This window comes from Amblyomma maculatum, chromosome 1 (genome assembly GCF_055883805.1).
Source record: "Amblyomma maculatum isolate TAMU_Amacu chromosome 1, ASM5588380v1, whole genome shotgun sequence".
Classification (NCBI taxonomy): Eukaryota; Metazoa; Arthropoda; class Arachnida; order Ixodida; family Ixodidae; genus Amblyomma; species Amblyomma maculatum.
The window spans coordinates 381,433,375-381,452,931 of NC_139344.1; the positions used below are offsets into that span (position 1 = coordinate 381,433,375).

Sequence of the window (19,557 nt, forward strand, 5' to 3'; positions counted from 1 at the left end):
ACCAGCCCACTTTAGCCATGTTCTAGAATTAATTTGAAACTTAGATCCCATACAGCTGTGCTATGCGCTCGCGCAAGCGTCGCTCCTCGCCCTCCCATGGTTTCTGATCCCCACGTTCACAGCGCTGAATATGTATGGAATCGAACCAGTTCGGGCTTATATTGAAATTCTGGGGGCATGCACAATCGTCCCAAATACGGAGGTTTTTCAGTGCGTTGTGTTTCTGAATATGACCCTAATGGTGCCTAAAAATTTTATAGGTTAACAAAAGACAATCCATAAGTAAAAATGAATAACCTTGACTGACTTCCATCATTTATTCATGAACGTGCGTCCTTCAAACACTACTTTCGATGTAAGTTAACTCTAACAAACATCTCCGAGAATGAGTCATGAGAGAAAACACCAAGTGCAGTTTGCAGCTTGGTGCTACAATTAATCTATCCGTCTTTTACTATCCGCTTTTAGATATATTCGCATGCGTCGGTCTCAACACAAAAAAGTCCCGTCAGATGGCATCAGCCTTCCTTACTGCGCCGATCGGCACATGGTGGCGGGATCCCTTTTTTCCGCCCACGATGGTGTACGTTCGACATTTTATATGAACAGCGTCAGATGCCAATTACCGCCCTTGCATTGTTCATTTAAAAGAGTCTGATCGGCATAATTGGAATGTGCATTCAAATACGAAAGGGAGATCAGAGGCGTTGCTTCTTGTTTCTCGCTATGACGCCAGAATATATAGTACTTAAATCTTCCTGGCTTTAATAATTAAGCATTAGGATTCCAAACACTCGCCTAGCAACGAAGCGCAAGCACTTGGCATCCATTAAGTGCCGCCCGGGTTTATTGATCAGAAGAATGACGATACAAAATCTTTCTTAATGAACAATTCTATTTTTTTGAATTCCCGTCTCGCTGGTTAGCGTAAAGAAAAGAAGCAAGCAAATGAGCTAGGCAGTATTATTTACGAGACTGCCAAACTTCCGTGAGGCAGCCAGCAGTAGCTTCTTCTTTTGCATTTTTTTTAGGCATCCAGCTGTGCTGGCTCAGTAGGAAGAGTAACAGGAATTCAATCCTGTACGAGCGAAATTATGGATACGTTCCGGAACGCTTTTAAGAAAAGCGCCCCTTTCCATCTTTCTCATAACGGCTCATTACATTTCTCCTCGAGGAATGCATCCGCATATGCTCCATTCCGGCCAATTTAGAGCGTCGAAACATCTTGGCATTTTTGAAAAAGACTTTATACATTTGGGTTGGCCTGACGAAATCGCGTTTGTAGAGTGTGGAACGCGATAAGGAATTTTAATGTACGCGCTCCTTCCACGCTTGCTAAAGAAATGTTCTGGGGCCTTCCCACTTTCTGCCTCCCGTGCAACGGCTTTCTTGATGTGGTGTTTAGTAACTATGGCAATTTGCGTTATCGGAAGCGGGGCTTAATTTTAGAAAAAAAAGATGATGTTATGAAAATGAAATGGCAGATTCGGTGATAAACAGAGAGCTTTCAACAGCACCAATGCATTAGGCAACACTGTCGCAAAGTGGAGACGGCGTGCTTGTGTAATTTCTTTCCCAGCCGGATGACGTTCTGGGGACACTATCTACGAGGTTGAAATTGCTGGCCGGCAGAAGGCTAAAATTCTGGCGTGTCATTGTCCCAAGTATTACCGCATACCACAGAGGGTTTCAACACGTGCGCCAAGGAATCCCCTACCTTAAAGAGAAGTCCACGAAACAGAATTCTGGCGCGCGTTCAAGGTGATAGTTGTTTTATTTGTCGCAGTAGATCATCCCACGTCACATGGTATTCTGCATTCCTTATATAAGTTATTTTTCAGGGTATATTTGCTCAATTTTCACTTAAATTAGATACGGTGCTTTTTAACTTAAAAAAAAGAAAAGCAAACTGAAATGTTCGCAGCAGCTTTAACCGCCGACGCTTATTGTCAGCACTTTGAACTATAAGCATGTATTTTAATTATAAAATTTTCGCGTTCTGACTTCTCATGTTCAGAATTCGTATATTCTTTCACCTGGTACTGAATTTGTATGACCCACTTCAGACAGTTATTTCCTCGCGGCCTACACGGAAGAAAGTAGCCGTTAAAAAAACACCTGCCTTAAATCGCCGCTCATTCTCACGATTATTTCTCGCCGCTATGCTCGTAATTAATTCTTCGAGTCTTTAATAATTTGTATTAATTTCTCAACTGTTTTCGAATCTGCGAGATGAAAATCAGGTGTTCGGAAAATAAGGGGTAATTTCCGTTGCTCGCAGACATTTCTTATCCTTGTTTCTCTAGATTGAATCAAACTGTTGAAAGAAAAAAAAATCAATCTCTACAACGGCCCCTGACCTGCCGACTTACACAGGATAAGCATATGTTCGTGTCAGATGGAAACCATATACTCAGCATTTAAGGCCAGCTCTCTTGTCAGCGCTCAATGCTATTGGTATTGACGGCAATGGGTTAAGTCTCCACAGGTCCATATACGTAACAAGATATTTTGTTGGGCGAGTTGGTAAACATTCATTGTTAATAAAAACAGAGCGAACCGGAAGACACAAGACAAGATAAAAGCAAGCTGCAGGACAAGCGCTGACTCACAACTCAGTCTCAGCCTTTACTCCAAGGCACAGACAAAAACAAATGTGACGAAAACGAAGGTTTCGCGTGAAACACCCCTGGGTTCATCTGCTGAACAAAAAGTCACTCAAAAAAGAAATCTCATTGCTTGAAAGAGAAGTCTTGCTGACGCACTTAATGCCTCTTGAAATAAAATATGCTTCGACCAGTTCTCTCGTCAGCTTTTCTTTGTGCCGATACAAAAATCTAACCTGGTCAAATACGGGAGTACACTTCTTCTTCTCTTTCTTCACTGTTTCACAGGAATGGCAATGGGAGACCAGAAAGGTTTTCTCCTTGCCACTTTCCAAGTTGTTTCGGTGTTCCTGTAGCCTCTTGTTAATACACCGTCCTGTTAGTCCTATATGACAGGCTCTACAAGAGAGTAGAAACCTGTACACGACACCAGTCTTGCAGTTGACAAACGGGTCTGTATGTTTAACCCCTCATTCCTGTTTCTTTGATTCTCGTTCCCTTTGAATAGACGGGCAAATAGTCATCATCTTGAGCGGGGCGGTCAATGCAACATAAACACCATATCTCTTGCCATCATTCTTCAGGCCATGTGAAATCCTATGCACATACGGTACAACCACCACCTTCCTCTTCTTCTCACTATTGTAAGGCAGGGATTTCTGAGTGACCGTGCTTTTAAGGCTCTTCAGTAAACGACAACAGGCCTCATTAAGTCTTTGCAATTCTTGTCAATTGCCTTTCAAAGCGGTTGCCCATGCCGTGGTAGCAACATTCCATCAACGCATTTAACAAGCATGTGTTGATCATCCCATTTTTCACTAATTTGGAATGCCCCGAACTGGAACTTTGCAAGGGCTTCACCGATCTCGGGTTGTATTCTCAACAAACATGATCCTCACCGAACTGAATCAATAAATGTGCAGAATGTGCAGCGGCCTGGATAAATGCGTCCGATACTTAGCCGGCGTCCTTTGAGGTTAGGGAAATTTATGATACGAAAGGCTGCCCATTGTGTCATGTCCAACAAAGCTGTATCCACTGTTCTGTAACAACGTCCCCTCACAATCTTTGGAACTGCCGCAGAAAGGCCCAGGGCTCGGTTTTTCTGCTGAAAAGTGTTTTAAGGCGTAAGAGCGTAACAGCATGCGGACATGCTCGAAGGATCGCTCTTTCGCGCGGCTGCGAGCGGTTGTCGTTTTTTATCACTTTACCTGACGCTAGTTGTCCCTCCACCTGATTTCTTGCGTGAGAGAAGAGTACGTGAAAGCAGGTTAACAAAGCATGAAGGCGCGTCTCTTGCTTCGCCGGTGCATTCATGAGCAAATCCAAACTAAAACTAAACTGCCGCCATGTAAACTATAGGGCTCCTACAAATAATTTCTATTTACTTAAAGCTTCGTATATACTGCCAAGGAATTTCTTGCAAGGCGTTGATACGGGGCTTGATTAAAGACAAAGCCCGTGAAAACTTTTATTATCGTGTGTGAAAAGATAAGCTGCCTCAATGAATACAATTTCTTTCCAGCGCTCGTTCTCATCAGAAGTTCTCTCTTGGAAAGGTGCTCGGGTGTATGATAAGGGATGCTTTTGCGACCATACATGAACACAATGGGGTATATTTATTATGTTGGTTTTCTTTTTATGCCGGCTCAGCAGTTTCAGGATCGAAATGCTAGCTACCGATGTTTCATTTAGGGTAGTGATAAGATATAGTGGCTTGGTCCTCTTCTAAAAATGAAGTTAGGGCTACTACCATTTTACTCAGCCACATGGTGCCCATTGAAGTTCGCAGAGCGCCGCCGGCCAGCGAACAAAGAAGGCTTAGATTGAGGCGAAAATTCTGGAATGCTTACATCATTCCACAGCTGAACTGCTGCAGCGCGCGCTTCTCAAAATTTCGACTTATTATGAGATGCCTTATGCACAGCCGCGGACCCAACTGTGTCTCGCAGTGTCATGTGTGCAACCTGGCTCAACCTTGGGCGCCATGGCAACCATGATCTTTAGAATGACTCGTTCTTTTGTCAAGCGAAATGAGTGGTTATCTAAGTGGAGGGCTTTAATTTATATTTTACTATTTGTCTTGTGGTCTCAAAGAGGAGTGGTTTCACAGCAAACTATCGCTATTAAGCAAGTATAATGTAAAAGATAACGACTTTCCCCCACAATACACATCCCCGATAAAAAGAAATTAAATAAGTATGAACAGCACAGAGCCTACACCCTTGAATGTTTCAACTGCTTACCGTCATGTTTGTATTAGAGGGATGGTAAAAACCCGCTAGAGCCTTCCATCACTTTATCATAGACTTCTAAACATTGCACAGTCAGATTAAGCTAAACCTTAAAAAACATTTATAAATAAATATTGAAGTAACCAGTAATTACTCGAGTAAACTGTTTTAAAATAAGTAAGAGGTGTTTTTTAGTTCCCACGCGGCAATCGAACATTATGCTCGGCCATACTTGATTTTCCTCAAGGCTCATTTCCGGGTATATATCGAATTTAACTCCATTGTTTTCGGCAAGTCTGTCAGGAAAAAAGAAAAGTGCGAATATTAGTTTTGACCGTAATTGGACCCTGAATCAGCCACTCAATCACCGCAGCGAGTGAGTGGGTCTAAACGCTTGGTTACTAAATTATTTTTAAGGACCTCTCTTCTGATGTAGCGCACATATCGCGAGCCCATAAAGGCGGAATAAATTATTTACATAAGCCCCATTCTTTCTTCGTTATCGCTCGAGTTGGCTACTTGTCATCCTTCATCCACACCACATTCGTTTTTATTCTGATGCTCTCGATCCTTTCCTTCCGAATCTTGGACGTGGGAGTGCACGTATGGGCGTTCTTCCCTATGCGTCTTTGACAGCCATCGTTTTCATGCCCCGCCTCCGGCGGTTGGCACACGAACAAGAAGCAAGCACAAAGGAATGTCTCAGTCGCGCGCAGCTGACGATGAGGCAACGAGAGGGGAGACCCAAGCCAGGCTTGAGCTCATCGAAGCTGCAGGACGAAGATGCTGTAAGTGCGGAAACGTCAGCGCGGTTTCCGCCTTGAAGAAGGCGCATGACTTGCCTCCCACACGGCAACCGGAAGCTGTCCCTCTCTTCATGGAGATGTTACGAACAGAGGCTCTGCTTTCGCGTCGAGTACTTCCGCCTCGGCGGACTCATCCTTTCCCGGACGCCTGTCTTATGCACTGCCTTTCTGCGAACACTGCTGGACACAGAAAGTAGGCTGAAGAAATAGTACAGAAGGTCTAGTGACAAGAGTGCTGTGTGCAGTTTGCACGGGCAAGGACGTGAAAGTATCATGACAAGTAGACGAACAGGTCTAATTAGCTCAGCTTCACTCTGTGTGTCATAATCGTCGTTAAATAATAATAGGGATTACGTTAAGAGATGGGAAACGGGCTGAGTGGGTCAGAGAAATAACTCAAGTCACTGAAATTCTAGTGGAAGTCAAGAAGAAGAAATGGGCATGGGCAGGACATGTAGTGCGAAGAGAGGATAACCGATGGTCGCTGAGGGTAACAAACTGGATTCCAAGGGAAGGAAAGCGTAGCAGGGTGCGGCAGAAAGTTAGGTGGACGGATGATGTTGTAGCGAGTACAGCACCGGGTTAATTGGAGGAATATGGGAGAAGCCTTCGCCCTGCAGTGGGTATAGTCAGGATGATGATGATGATGATGATGATGATGAAATAATCGTCTAAAAACGAAATGAGTGAGTGAGTGAGGAAGGGAGAGAGGGAGGGAGCGAATGAAATGCAGTGCGCGAAAGCACTATAAAAAAAGCATCAGCACTCCCGCTTTCCGGTGTCTTGTTTTGTCATATACTTGATCCCATTTAATGCACATTGGGGAGCATACAATAAGGTGAGAATTTACGGCGCGCGTAGAGGTAAGCCATGAGAGGGTTAAGTTGATAGAAATAAAACTTTAAAACCGAAGTGATGAAGATTTCGCCAGTTCTAAAGAAACAGCTTTGTAGTAGAAACGATGCCTTAGAGACCTATCACTACAGCCGAGAAGCCTCGTGGCATTAGAAATCCTACGGCCAAAGTCCAAAGTATGAGAAATGTACGACACCCCATCTGCCATTGCTGTTATCAGCTTAGATTATTCGCTCGAATGAATATACGCATCAAATGGAAGCAGCTATCTTCAGCAGTTTTCTGCTGACGGTCCCCTCACATCGCAAGTGGCCGCAGACCTAAGTAAAGCTACGGAAAGTACCTGAGCACACTAGCGGTGTTATTTTCCGTTGTTTTTTCACGAGGGCATGTTTCCGATTATGTCGCTCTCAAAGCTATTTTGCTACGGCTACTTCCTGAGAGCAGTGTTATCGTCATGAGAGTTAAATTTTGTTTTTTGCGGCGTCATCACTCAGGAATGACCAGTGGTTACGCTGCAACTGATTTTGTTTTTCTTTTTGTGTCATATTCTTCCTGTCTCCTGCAGGTTCTTGGACTCCATAGCTGGCCTTCAATTAACTATAAGCAACTGTTGAAATGGCAAGAAACAGTTCTGGACTACTTATTTTATATAGGAACACAGCACTGATTCATTTTTAGTGCCTTTGCCTCTTGCTTACGAAGGGAATAGGAAGGTGGTGTAGGAGAGCAGGAAAGAGGCGGAAATGTGCTGACTAGGTTTGCTCACCAGCTTTGCGTTATCTCCAAATGCAGGGGAATGGGGGGTATTGAGAGGTAGAAATATTATAGCCAGCTTCCGCAAGCTTGCGTTATTGGCAAAGGTTCTTTTGGCTCTCTTGAAGCATGCTCCTAGCGCCGAGGAGGTTTCTGCGCATTTCCTTTTTTCAAAATCTTTTATTTTTTTAGTTCTTTAATTCATTATCTGCATGGTGATTGTTCAGATATTTCCATCTTGTGGTTCGTTTTCTCGGAAGGCTGCGTTTCTTTTTCTGCTAAGGAAGGAAGTCCCCCAGAAACTGAATAAAGTTTAGGTATACCAGAGGTGCAACAAAAAGCAGGCATGACTCAGATGCGTAAAACAATAGTTCCGTTTGTAAGCAGACCTGAACGTGGGCTGGCCGCACATGTATTATTTTGGCGTGATGCTTGCATATACCTGAGGACACATTAACAGGGATGCTACTCGTGGTGCAGCTATGCCACAAAATGCAGGTTCCTAACAAACTGTTGTACATGAATAATAAACTGATTATTGTTTGTACAATTACCGAAATTGCAGTATATTGCCTGCGTATGTTCTTATGAACTGCCAAGAAAAATCCTATATGTCTATAAGGGTCAGCGTATCTCGATGTGCTTATGTCGAGGGCGAAAATCTGTACCTGCTCGATTCTCTCTGCTATTTATCGCTTGCCCCGTGCGCTCGGCTTTCTACAGTTCGTACGTGCAGAGCTGTCTGTTTTGATTCAGGAGTGAATTGATTTTGAAGGACAAAAAATTGCAAGTTCATTAATATCTATATGTTGCGGTGCGGAAAAAACGTCTCTAGCACATTCATATTAGTACCCAAAAAGCTTCTTTTTTTTCACCAGGATTTGCGCGATGAGAGTTATTAGTGGCGCCTAAAACATTACTTGTGGAGCGATGCATATTTGCTTAATCTGAGCGTGTATGCCTGCGTCTATCTGTATTAATTACTCAAATTTATCGTATGTCTTTTAAAGCGTGAAATATTTTCGCCTCTGCAACGCAGATTACCTTTAAGGCTAACTAACCGGTGTGCTCGGCCATACAGTCTATCCCCGTCATAAGCCAATGCCGTCAAGACATTTAGCATAGGTTTACCACAGGGTCACAGCCATTTTTATTCAGATATCACAGCTCATGTTTCAGAAGGAAGACTATCAACATCACTAATCTTTACTGTTGTGTCTTCATGCATTGTGTCATGAGGCTCATTAAAAAAAATTAATTGCATGTATAAAAGCATCGCATAATAGACAAAAGAAATGTGAGTCAAGGCGAGTATTTTTTTATTAGAAAGGTGTCTATGCTAGAATATGCGAAAAATTACTAGATCAATTGCCCGTTTTTGAGTGCTTACATGATGAGTGCGATATTCATGAATTATGGCGCTTATTTGAGGAAAACTTTATTGAACTGAGGGATGCTCACGTGCCAAATATAGATTCGGCTAGGTTGAAGAAACGTAGAAAGCCGTGGGTGACAGCTAGTTTGATAAAGATGATAAGGAAAAGAAGGCGTGCGTACCTCAAGTTTAAAAGAACAAAACGTGAAGATCACCTTGGCAGATTACTTGAGCTAACGCGTGAGCACAAGCAAATACTTAAAATTGCGAAAGAGGCGTACTTTAAAACGCTGGATGTTAAAGTGAAGAAGAACCCTAAACTCGTTTGGCATTACTTAAGGGTGTGTGGATCAGATTCATTCGGTGTAGGTGATATCGTTTATAATCAACAGGTTATTTCAGGTGATGTAGAAAAGGCAACGTGTTTTAATACTCACTTCAAATCTATTTTCCTACCTAAGGATATCCTCAGTCCTCAACAATACACAAGTTATGAGCCAACAATGCAGCCAGTTGAAATAAGTGTAAGAGGGATTCAAGTGCTCTTAGAGGACATATATCAAAGGCCTGTAGTCCAGACGGCATATCACTCCGTCTACTAAAGAATTGTGCTCATCCTATCTCACAGTATTTATATCTTATTTATAAAAAATCTTTGGATACAGGTCTTTTACCAGACGACTGGAAAATAGCCTATGTGGTCCCAATTCACAAAGGCGGAGCGAGAAAGGATGTGTAAAACATCACTTTCATGCAAAATCTTGGAGCACATCTTATACACAGAAATAATGCACCACCTGGTAAAGAATAATTTGCTAATCAAGGAACAATATGGGTTCCGCAAATGCTTATCATGTATTACTCAACTTGTCGAATTTTACCATGAACTTGTATCTGAAGTTGACCGCGGGGGCCAAAGAGACTGCATATTTCTGGATTTTCGGAAAGCGTGTGACACTGTGTCACACCCACTCCTTCTCTATAAACTAAAAATTGTAAATCTGATTACAGCTGTAATAAAATGGATTCAGAATTATTTGCTCGACCGGCGCCAACGTGTAGTCCTGAACGGTAAATGCTCAGATTATGTTGATGTGACATCGGGGGTCCCACAGGGGTTGGTCCTGAGGCCATTCCTGTTCTCAATTTATATAAATGATATTTCACTCCGTACCTCCTCAAGTATACGTTTGTTTGCAGATGACTGTGTTTTGTACAGGAAAATTAACAATGCCAATGTTGTTGCTCAACTCCAAACTGACTTAACACTTATCCACGATTGGTGTCTTAAATGGAAAATGTATTTGGATACGGAGAAATGCGCTCATCTTTGTTTTTCACGGAAAAAAAAAAATCAAAGTCCAAGCTCAGTATCGCATAAGCAATGAATTGATCAACCAGAAATGTACATACAGATACTTAGGTGCTATACTGACAAATGACTGTTCCTGGAATGCTCATGTAGATTATGTGGTTACCAAAGCCTGTAGGGCACTAAATGTTATACAGCGAAGTTTAAGGTGTTCGCAGCCAAACCTCAAGAAAACTGCTTTTCTCTCTTGTGTTCGACCCATCATGGAATATTCGTGTATTGTATGGGACCCTACACATCAGGTATTAATTGACAAACTCGGGAAATTCCATAATAGAGCGCAAGGTTCGTCTTGGGTTGGTACGGGCGAAGGTAGAGTTGTACAGCAATGAAAGAAGAATTGCAGTGGGAGCCACTGGCTTTCCGTAGAAGAACGTTGAGGCTAAAATTGCTGTACTTAATATTTCACGGAAAAACGGGGATTGATTTTGAAAGTTATTTAAAACAGCCGTTTTACATTTCTAAACGACATGACCCCTCTCTCAAAATTAGAGAGTACCACCGTACAAGGACGAACCTTTCTGCAAATTCATTTTTTGTTAAAACAGTGCAACAGTAGAACCGCGGCTTCCCGAAATGCAAGTGTGTTCTGCAAGTGAAGATGTAATTTTTGCCAGTCTGTAACCCCCCTGCTATAACGCCTTCGGGGAATGCGGGGTAACTCTTGAATAAAGAATAAAGAATAAAGAATGAGTTTTGAGGATCTGAAGCAGGTAGTAATTGCCTCAGCACTTGCTCAGCAGCTCATTCTAGTGGAGGCGTGCGGTAAAGCGAGAGAGATAGAAAGCGTGAGAGAGCAAACCATTTCAAATTAAACCTCCCGCATCGTAACGTGTACACCCGCATTGGAAAGCTAACTAAAAGAAGCCTTTACGCATGTAGTGTGGTGCATACACATTTCGCCTCTAGTAATGGTGGTGAGCGTGGCATTCTCATTGCTTCAGCCGACAATTATCTGCCATCCTGGGTAGGGTTGTAACAATCGACTGAAATTAGTACTTTCACAATGACAATAAAGGCTCTTTAATTATGAATTGACTGTAGATCGGACGGACTTATCCCGATGGAAAAGCCTAGTATTCGATTTCCATTCGATTTTGCACTAGAATACAGGGCACACATGTTGTATTACATTCACTTTTACTGTACATCTAGTTTTCTATGTACGTTACACTTGCGGGCTTGTACGTGGTATGGCAAGGAGAGCAAGGTCTCCTGACTGCCACTGACGCACCTTCCTAGGCATTCCTTTTGGCTCACTGGGTTCGCCTGACGCCTTCGACCCTTTGTATGCCACTCGTTGAATTTTAAGCATCCTTGAAAGCGGCTTACCATCATCGCACTGCGCCGTCTAGCCTAGAAGGAAGCTCGCATACAACTACTGCAACTGATAAGTGCATATATATATTCACTGCCTCTTGAAGGTATGTAAGGGTGAAGATCCAGACCATAAATCCAAACGTGGCTATGAAGGAAGCGCGTGTCTCATCGCACTCCGAGCTGCGGCAGCAAGTAATAAAGCCTGTCATGGCGGCAACAGTGGCCGCGCTTTCATCCATGGAAGTGAAATGAATAATCAACGACGCCCTGGTCTGTGCGATGGCAGCGCACGTTAATGAATCACGGGTAGTCGAAATTTATCCGGACCTCTACACCTTAGTTTACCCAACGACTGAGCTTGCGCGCCGTCTCAGCTATCGTCTAATGGCTTTGTATTTAGATCCCTTACTCATAAAAATGCGAATGAGGGATTTGTAACAATTGTTAAGTTATTCTAACGAAGAAAGTTTGAAGCTCAATTCTTCTCGAACTATAGGCTCAGTGTTAAAACGTTAGCTAAACGTGAAGGAGTTGCGCGCCTCTTATGTTTCATTATTCTCGCTTCTGTTCATTCCACTGCAACACCAGTCGGGTTGCTATACTGCCGTCACGCTACAAGTCACCTCCTGAGACTCGAAGTTGCCGTCAGTCAGCGCTGCAAGGGCACGCGTCATCCGTTGTTGTTTCCCGACGCCAGTCATTTACGGGAGTACGTACGCCCTTCAACTAATCCAAACACTCTCAAGGCAATTTATTAGGATGAGAGCATTGCAAGCCATTTTCTAAAAGGATGTGTCCATTCCTGTCTGTCAGTCAGCTTCCTTCAAAGGTAGAGGGTAAATGAAGGACATAGGAGAAGAGAGAAGAGGAAAATTAAAGAAAAATAATTTCGGTACAAAACGGAATTGGTAGATACTTGCAATATTAAGCGGAACTATTTCAAGGCGGACATTTCCAAACTTTGTGATGAGATACTTTCATTGTATACACTATCTCCCACCTACGATGGGATAAGATTTTGTTTTAAAAAAGAAAAAGAAAACTTAGACGCTCTTCTTAACAGAAGTCAAGTGAGTGTTGTAGGAGGTCATGTAAAGTACCCACTGGTGTTTTTTTTTTTTTTTTTCGTGCGCCTACCTAAATGATTAAAAATATATCTTTTAAAATGAACTTAAAATGAACTTTTTAAGCTGTATAAACGCTTTATAACCCTGGTTATAAAAAGTGAAATGGGGATTTATTAGTTGTTTTGAACGTCTAGCGCTGCCAGTAATTCGGGCACAACAGGGTCGAATTGCCACCCGCAGGGCACAGCTTCAGCACGAGAGATGGGCGCCGGAGACAAGCGATGGTGATGGCGATGCCGCAGTGTTTTCCGTTCTTTGTCTTCTTTACACGGTGTAGACTTAGCGCAGTCCTCATTAAGAAAAAATGAAACTCTGCGAAGTTTTAAAAAATACCGCGTCACAGGCCCCTACGTGCACTCGAATGCGCCTCGAGAAAAGCTCTCGTGTATGCGTCTGAGGAAAGTTGTGTCAGAAATGTGCCTTCGGCGATGTCCACAGCAGCGCTTCGCGTAGCTGCCCGTTCGTCCTCGTATATTCTCTGCGATAACCGCTAGTGATGCGAGCCTACGCGCGAAGTATTTGCATAACATAACATAACATAACATAACATAACATAACATAACATAACATAACATAACATAACATAACATAACATAATGATGTTATTTGCATAACATCATTGTATACTGTTGCTTATTATATTTTTATATTGTTGTTTTTAACACCTATGCCGTTTTCCTAAATTTCCTAAATTGCACATGTACCTTGTTCTTTTTTATTTGCTTTGTTTTTCAGATTTGTACGCTTTTGTTAACCTTCTGTTTTTATATATATATCCTGTATGCGCCCCTCCCATCTGTAGCGTACAACTGTACCCTGAGGGTATTATAAATAAATAAATAAATAAACAGTCCTTTCCTCTTTTCTCGCCACCTGCATCACAGCGAAGTTCTGTCGTTAGCAGCGCTGATTCGCTCCCAATGGAGAGCGCTGTAATCGCAGCGCATAGAGGTGCGCGGAGCCCGCTGCAACAAGGTAATTTTTTTTTAATTATTTTTTTCCGAATGGGAAGTGCTACTAAAAAACGGCGTTGCGAAAAACACCTAGGTTGGACTATCCTCGTGGCGCTAGGCTACTTTTCTATTCACACTTCAGCGCTCAGGCACATATTCAAACAGATAATTTTTTGATGTTGAAAACTCATTCAGGCCAGAATAGCGAAAAAGATACCAGGACGTATTTACAAGACTATTAACAACAATACCTCGGTTTTAGATTCAAAGAAGGCGTGTTCTTTTATTTTTGTTCTTTTATCTTCGTCCGTCTTAGTTGGGAGGCTATGTATATGGTGCTTAAAATAACTTGAACTGAGCAATAAATAAAAGCTGGGAGGAAAAGCTGCATCAGTCGATGGGCGCGTTGTTTGCCATGATGGGGCACTGACCAGCGTATTTCCTTGATTGCGCCTAACAATTAATCATCTCTTATAAAAAGATATTTATGCGAAATACTTATTACTCACGATATATTCAAGTAGGCGTCCTTTGCTAATAAGTGGAGGATGTGAAGAAAAATAATCATTTTTTTTTTTGTATCCTCAACGCGTCTCCTATGTAATCCAGTTTTCCAACATTGAAATAAAGCGCGAAATACGAAAAAAAAAAAAGAGGGCGATCATCTTCCCGTGGTACCGCAAAGTAGCACTGCCACACTTGTCTAAAAGGAACTGTGCGTGCACACTGTCCGGACGTGAAAGGCCGCCGCACTTGTCAACATAGACATGAAAATCGTTCAGAACATTTCACCAGAAGATGCGAAGCGCGCACCGTGATCTGCGTTACGTAATGGAGTACGGCCCTGATAGTCAATTTAGACACAGTTTTTACCCGCCAACTGGAAGCCGAAACAAAAACCAGAAAATAAGCAATGAATTCGCAACCTTAAAGGTAGCCTACGTGTCCTTTATTCGTGTCACTGGACATGCCGTCAATTAAGGGGCGCTGTTTCTAGGAGTCGTTAGCTTACGCATTTCGTTCGTTCAGAACCAGGATAAAAGCACCATAATTGAGAGTGCAGTAAATCGGTATTTTTATATTTCGTGTACTGTGTTCAATTGCAAAAATAAAATAAAAAAGAAACAGGGTTGGTTGTTTCAACGAAACGCAGTTAGTCTCTTAGTTCAGTTCAGTCGTTCAGTCGTGTCCGACTCTTCGCGACTCTATGGACCATATCACGCCACGCTTTCCGGTCTCTCACTATATTCCCAACATCACATAACTTCATCTGCAGCGCCTCGAGAATGATATCTAACCATCGCGTTCGCTGCCTACCCCTTCTCCGGTGACCCTCAACCTGTCCCAACATCAAATCTTTCTCCAGCGATTCCTCTCTTCTCATCAGATGGCCAAAGTAGCTGAGTTTTAGCTTTTGAATTTGACCCTCTAATGAGCATGTCAGGGTTTATGGTCGACAATATCCACTTATTTCACCTTCTGGTCGTCCAAGGAACTATCAAGAATCTCCGCCAGCACCACAATTAAAAAGCGTCAACTCTCGCATCCATACATCTAGTCTCTAGCGGAATATATCTTTTTTTTTGCGGAATACATTTTAAGTGAAATTAAAGAAACGACGCTTGCAGAAGCACCACGGCATTGCAAACGATGTATTTGGCTCATATTATGGGAAATACCCTATGTTCATTCCTCCCAAACATCTTGCCCGGTGAAGAAGTTCCTTGTCAATGACAATGCGCATCCAAAATGTCAAATAATTACGGGACCACCAGCATTAAAATTACTGGAAACATAGCAAGAAATGGCTAGTCGCAACTGGCGTTAACCATCTCACAAAAGTCGAGTCGTCAATGAACACGTTCATTGGTGTCAGTGGGAGCGGGTTACTAAATTATTTGTCCCGACTAGGCAGTCCGGGCAAAATGTGTAGTATGTGGTGATGCATGAAAGACACAACAATGCGCTGTGCGCCTCAATTATTCATTTGATTTTCAGTAAGGGGACATGGTGGACGTCACGAGGATCAGCAAAAAGAAAGTTCTTTTTCTACAGATCGACGACGCGTCCGTTCGCATCGAAATGAAACAGCGTGGTTACCTGTGTGGTGACAAATGCATTCCCAATGATCGGTGGCCAACGCGTTATCATTGGACCGCCCTGTGAGGTTTTCTAAGTACATTCATCTGAGGGCACACAAGGCACCACGATGTGGTCGCAAACGCTGGCGGGGAAGTCACCGGACTCTAAGGTGTGCTGCGCCTGCCACATCTTAGCAAGTGCAAGTTTTACATGTTCGTGCGGATCCAAGCACATGTCATAAAGTTGTTTTCGTGCGGGATTATCAAACTCGGCAGTCAAAGTGTTCCTGTTGATCCAGTGAGCCTACTAGTTTGTTTTGACACTGCAGCTACCGGCTTTCTTCCTTCGTATCGTACGACGTACTGGTGGCGTGGCTGGCCACCTCCAACAAGGCGAGCGAATTCGAGCCCATGGTCTTCACTGAGAACCCTTGCAATTTGTTGGCATGCGAGCAGTCTACCTGAAATACTAATAATTGTACCCGTCATCAGGACCACCCAATTCACAAGGTGATATTAGAATACTAGAGGATGTCTGATGCATCTAAGCAGAGCTCTTGGCAGCAAGGTTCAAAACCCTTCGTTGCGAGTGGTGTGTGGTCATCGAACATGCGACACAAGGTCTTCAGTGCAGGCTGCCAGTGAGGCGGCGGGAAGCACATCGCCGCGGACCGCACCAAGCGGCAGTTCAACGGCGTGACAGCTAAGTTCATAAAGTATTCAACGGACGGCGTGCAGGTAATGCGACCACCAATAAGAACAAGGACGACATTGTGATTCAGCGCAGGTAATCAGCAGTCCTGATACCGCTCCTCTTGGTGGCATAATTTCCGTAGACGTGAAGGTGTGAAGCAATGCGTCTGATTTCACTGCTGTCGTCGCGCCCGCCGGCGAGCCAGCTCCAGTGGACGGACCCAGAAAAGTTGTCGCTCAGAATGTCGGCTGCGTCATCAGTGACGTCATCTGCAGTGTTATCAGCAGCTTGCCGATAGCAAGTTTGCTTCTGTCACAGTTGTATTACTTTTCAGCTGCCGAGTTTGCCTCCTGGGGAATCAGCATCCCCGTCTCGTACCGCCGCATCGTTGGCACTTACCGCCGTTGCAGTGTAGATTGGAGATGGGCTACCTACCTGCCATTGACGGCTCAATATTCCGATTGTCATCAATGGTGCAAGTCAACCCTGCCTCTAAAGACCACACATTGCTCGGGGAGCACAGGCATGTGGTTCTTGAATTCTCGCAGTTTTATGGCCGATACCTGTTCGGAAGCAAGATGATAGGCACCCAGCATACTCCACGGTGCCACTCGCGGCCCTGCAGCACGGATGTTTCGTCAGTCCCACCAACCACCGAGAAAGCCCTTGTCGAGCCCCACGCAACCAGTGCATGAACCACGGCTTTTCAGAGGAGTAGAGGTAACGTCTGAAATTTCTGTCCGGCAAAAAGCGACCTTTTTTGTTTTACCGCAAACTATGAATTGGTAATGATAAACTGCGTGGACTTCATGTTTTTAGTTCTATATCCTCCTCGTTGTTGTTTTTGTGACTGTAGGAAGAGAGAAACGAACATGCACAGGCATCTGGCTCTGTAGCTGAGCCACTTCCGCTGCCTCATGCGGACAGAAGAGAAAATAGACAAAAAACAGAAGAGGGAGAGAAAGACGCGCGCCGCAACAACAGCCGTCGTTCACAACCACTGAAGCGGTGGCGGCTGCAATGACGGCCTACAACAGATAAATATAAGTGGCAGTCTAGCGCCCGCCTCAAGCGGCGGTGACCTACCTGTCCCAGCGACACCAGGGCCTACTCCCGGTGCTGTTTCCGCATAATTTAGATTCCTTGAAAACCTGGTAGCTTAGTCCTTACAACGTAATTGAATTGGATCTCGCCTCTCGAATAACAATTTGTTGTGATTTGAGATTGATATATTACTGACCGAGCAAAAAAAAACCTCTGTTTTTGTTTTTTTTTCGTTTGCCTACCGCAACGTAATCCATTTGTCAACATGAGTAACACACTATCAGAAAACCTCCGTGGGCTCTCTTTTGCAAATCAAGAAATCGCCGAATCCGAGACAGGCGTGCTTTATATCAAACACCAAACATGATCTTAATATGCATAAAAGAATATCCATAATATCCATATACATAAAAGAATATCCGATGATAACATTGCCGATTTTAACGCATAGTTGAGGAAGCCGACTGGCATCCGTTTGTGAACACCACTGATGCAATTGCATCGTGCAACAAATTTGCACAAAATACGACAAAGCATTTCTATTGCTTAAACTTAAGAAACTCAAGTCCAAGAAACCGTGGATCAACACCCCTCTATTAAGAAGAGTAATACAGTGCGGTCAGCTTTTCTGCTTATTCATAAAGACAACAAAGTTATATTATCTAGCCGAATTCAAGAAAATAACAAAATATTATAGGCTTCGTTAAGCGAGCCCGTGATGCTTACTATGAGAGAAAATATGCACATACACGTGGCAATTGGTGAAAAGTCTGGTAAGTGGTAAATGAGCCTGCCGCAGGAAATAAAATTAGCATTTTAACCTTACAATTGCAGGAGCCCCTTTCTCCTGTTAATTCTTGGCAAGTCAATGACCCTTTCATAAAAGCTGGGTCTGAGGGTCTTATTCCACACATGATCATGATGCCATTTTGTATATAACTTCGGAAGTAGAATTTTTATTTTGAACTACTAGGTTTCGAGTGGGGTTGTGCGAAACCCCAGGAGGCCTGGGTGCCTCGAAATCTTCTTAATATAATGTTTTTCCTCCTCCTCCAGCCGCTTTGCCTTTTCGCCGTGATCACACTTTTTCGTCGTGGTGGGCCCTTGGCCGTGAGTGCTCTGAACTTGAGCCGTTGCCTAGCAACCGCCACAGCTAGCGGGCGCCGCCGCTCGGCGCGCCATCTGGCATGACGTCACTCTACCGTTGCGCTCGTCGTGGGGCAAACGCCGTTCGCCTCACCAGTTGTGCGCATGCGCACTGGAGGAAGAGGGAGTGTCGCAGTTACATATATGTGGTCCGGCATAACAGGGGCGGGTAGTTACGGCGAGTGATGAGTTCGCAAGGTTGAAATAAGCCAGACTTCGACGTCGGAACGAAACAAGGAGGAGACAGCGTTCTGAAGAGAGCGATGAAGAGCGTGCCAAACGTCTCCACACGTCTTTACTTACCACCGAAGTGTCTGCATTGGGATAAATAAAATTGAAATCGGTGCTTAACGTTGTGTCGCAGCAAGGGTCCTGTACATCACGCTACACCTACCAGGTTTAACCAGAGCTAAACCACAGCCAATTTTGGTTTTTTGTCCACATATAGAAACAGACATATACTGGGCATCTCAGCTAACTTTGACCAATATTTTAAGAAATGCAATGGACTGCAGCCCAGAGAAACCAGTTCAGGGTCGCCTGTGGTAATTATAGTACTTTTTGTTCCCTAAATGTTTTTCAGTAGGAAGGACTAATTAGCTATTGCTAACTATTGCCTTGAGAAAAGTAGTGTCAATACAGAAGTTGTGGATCTCCTCCAAAAATGGCTAGCCACGTTTTAAAATTTTGTACTTTCGTGGATAAACAGATTGAGGGGATGCAATTCTCGCTAGCACAGAAAGTATAATTGTTCTGTAGGAATATATTCTGCCTATACTCGAGAAACGACCCCTTTTCATGGCGTGGTTACTGTCACGGTTTCTTCCTCGTATAGTTCGTCTCCCATTCGTCATGCGGAAGTCGTGGTGCTATAAGGCGTAGTTTACTTCATCGCAGCCGCCAGCTGTTTGACTCTGAAGAACGAGTTGTCGATTTCGATTTTGGAGCGCTATCTCTACTGATGCCATTCGTGAAGGTCATCTGACACTGGTATTTGACCTTAGGAATGGCGCGAGGAGCCGAGGCCCCTCGTTTCTTCGCACGTGCTGCGCGCGAAGCCGGCGGCGCTGGATGCTATTTTCTCTGCTTCGCTGCTTCATCTTCTGCTCCGCACACCTGGTGGTGCTTCTCCACACGCTAGCAAACTTTGTTCGTACCACTAAATATGTTCACAAATATACAGCTTTA

At 43.7% G+C, this 19,557-nt stretch overlaps 1 long non-coding RNA gene across 1 annotated transcript in view; it reads left to right on the forward strand.

The window, feature by feature from the left end:
* Positions 1-19,557, forward strand: part of LOC146208365 (uncharacterized) — a 590,053-nt gene that overhangs the window by 527,379 nt on the left and 43,117 nt on the right. The window lies entirely within an intron of this gene.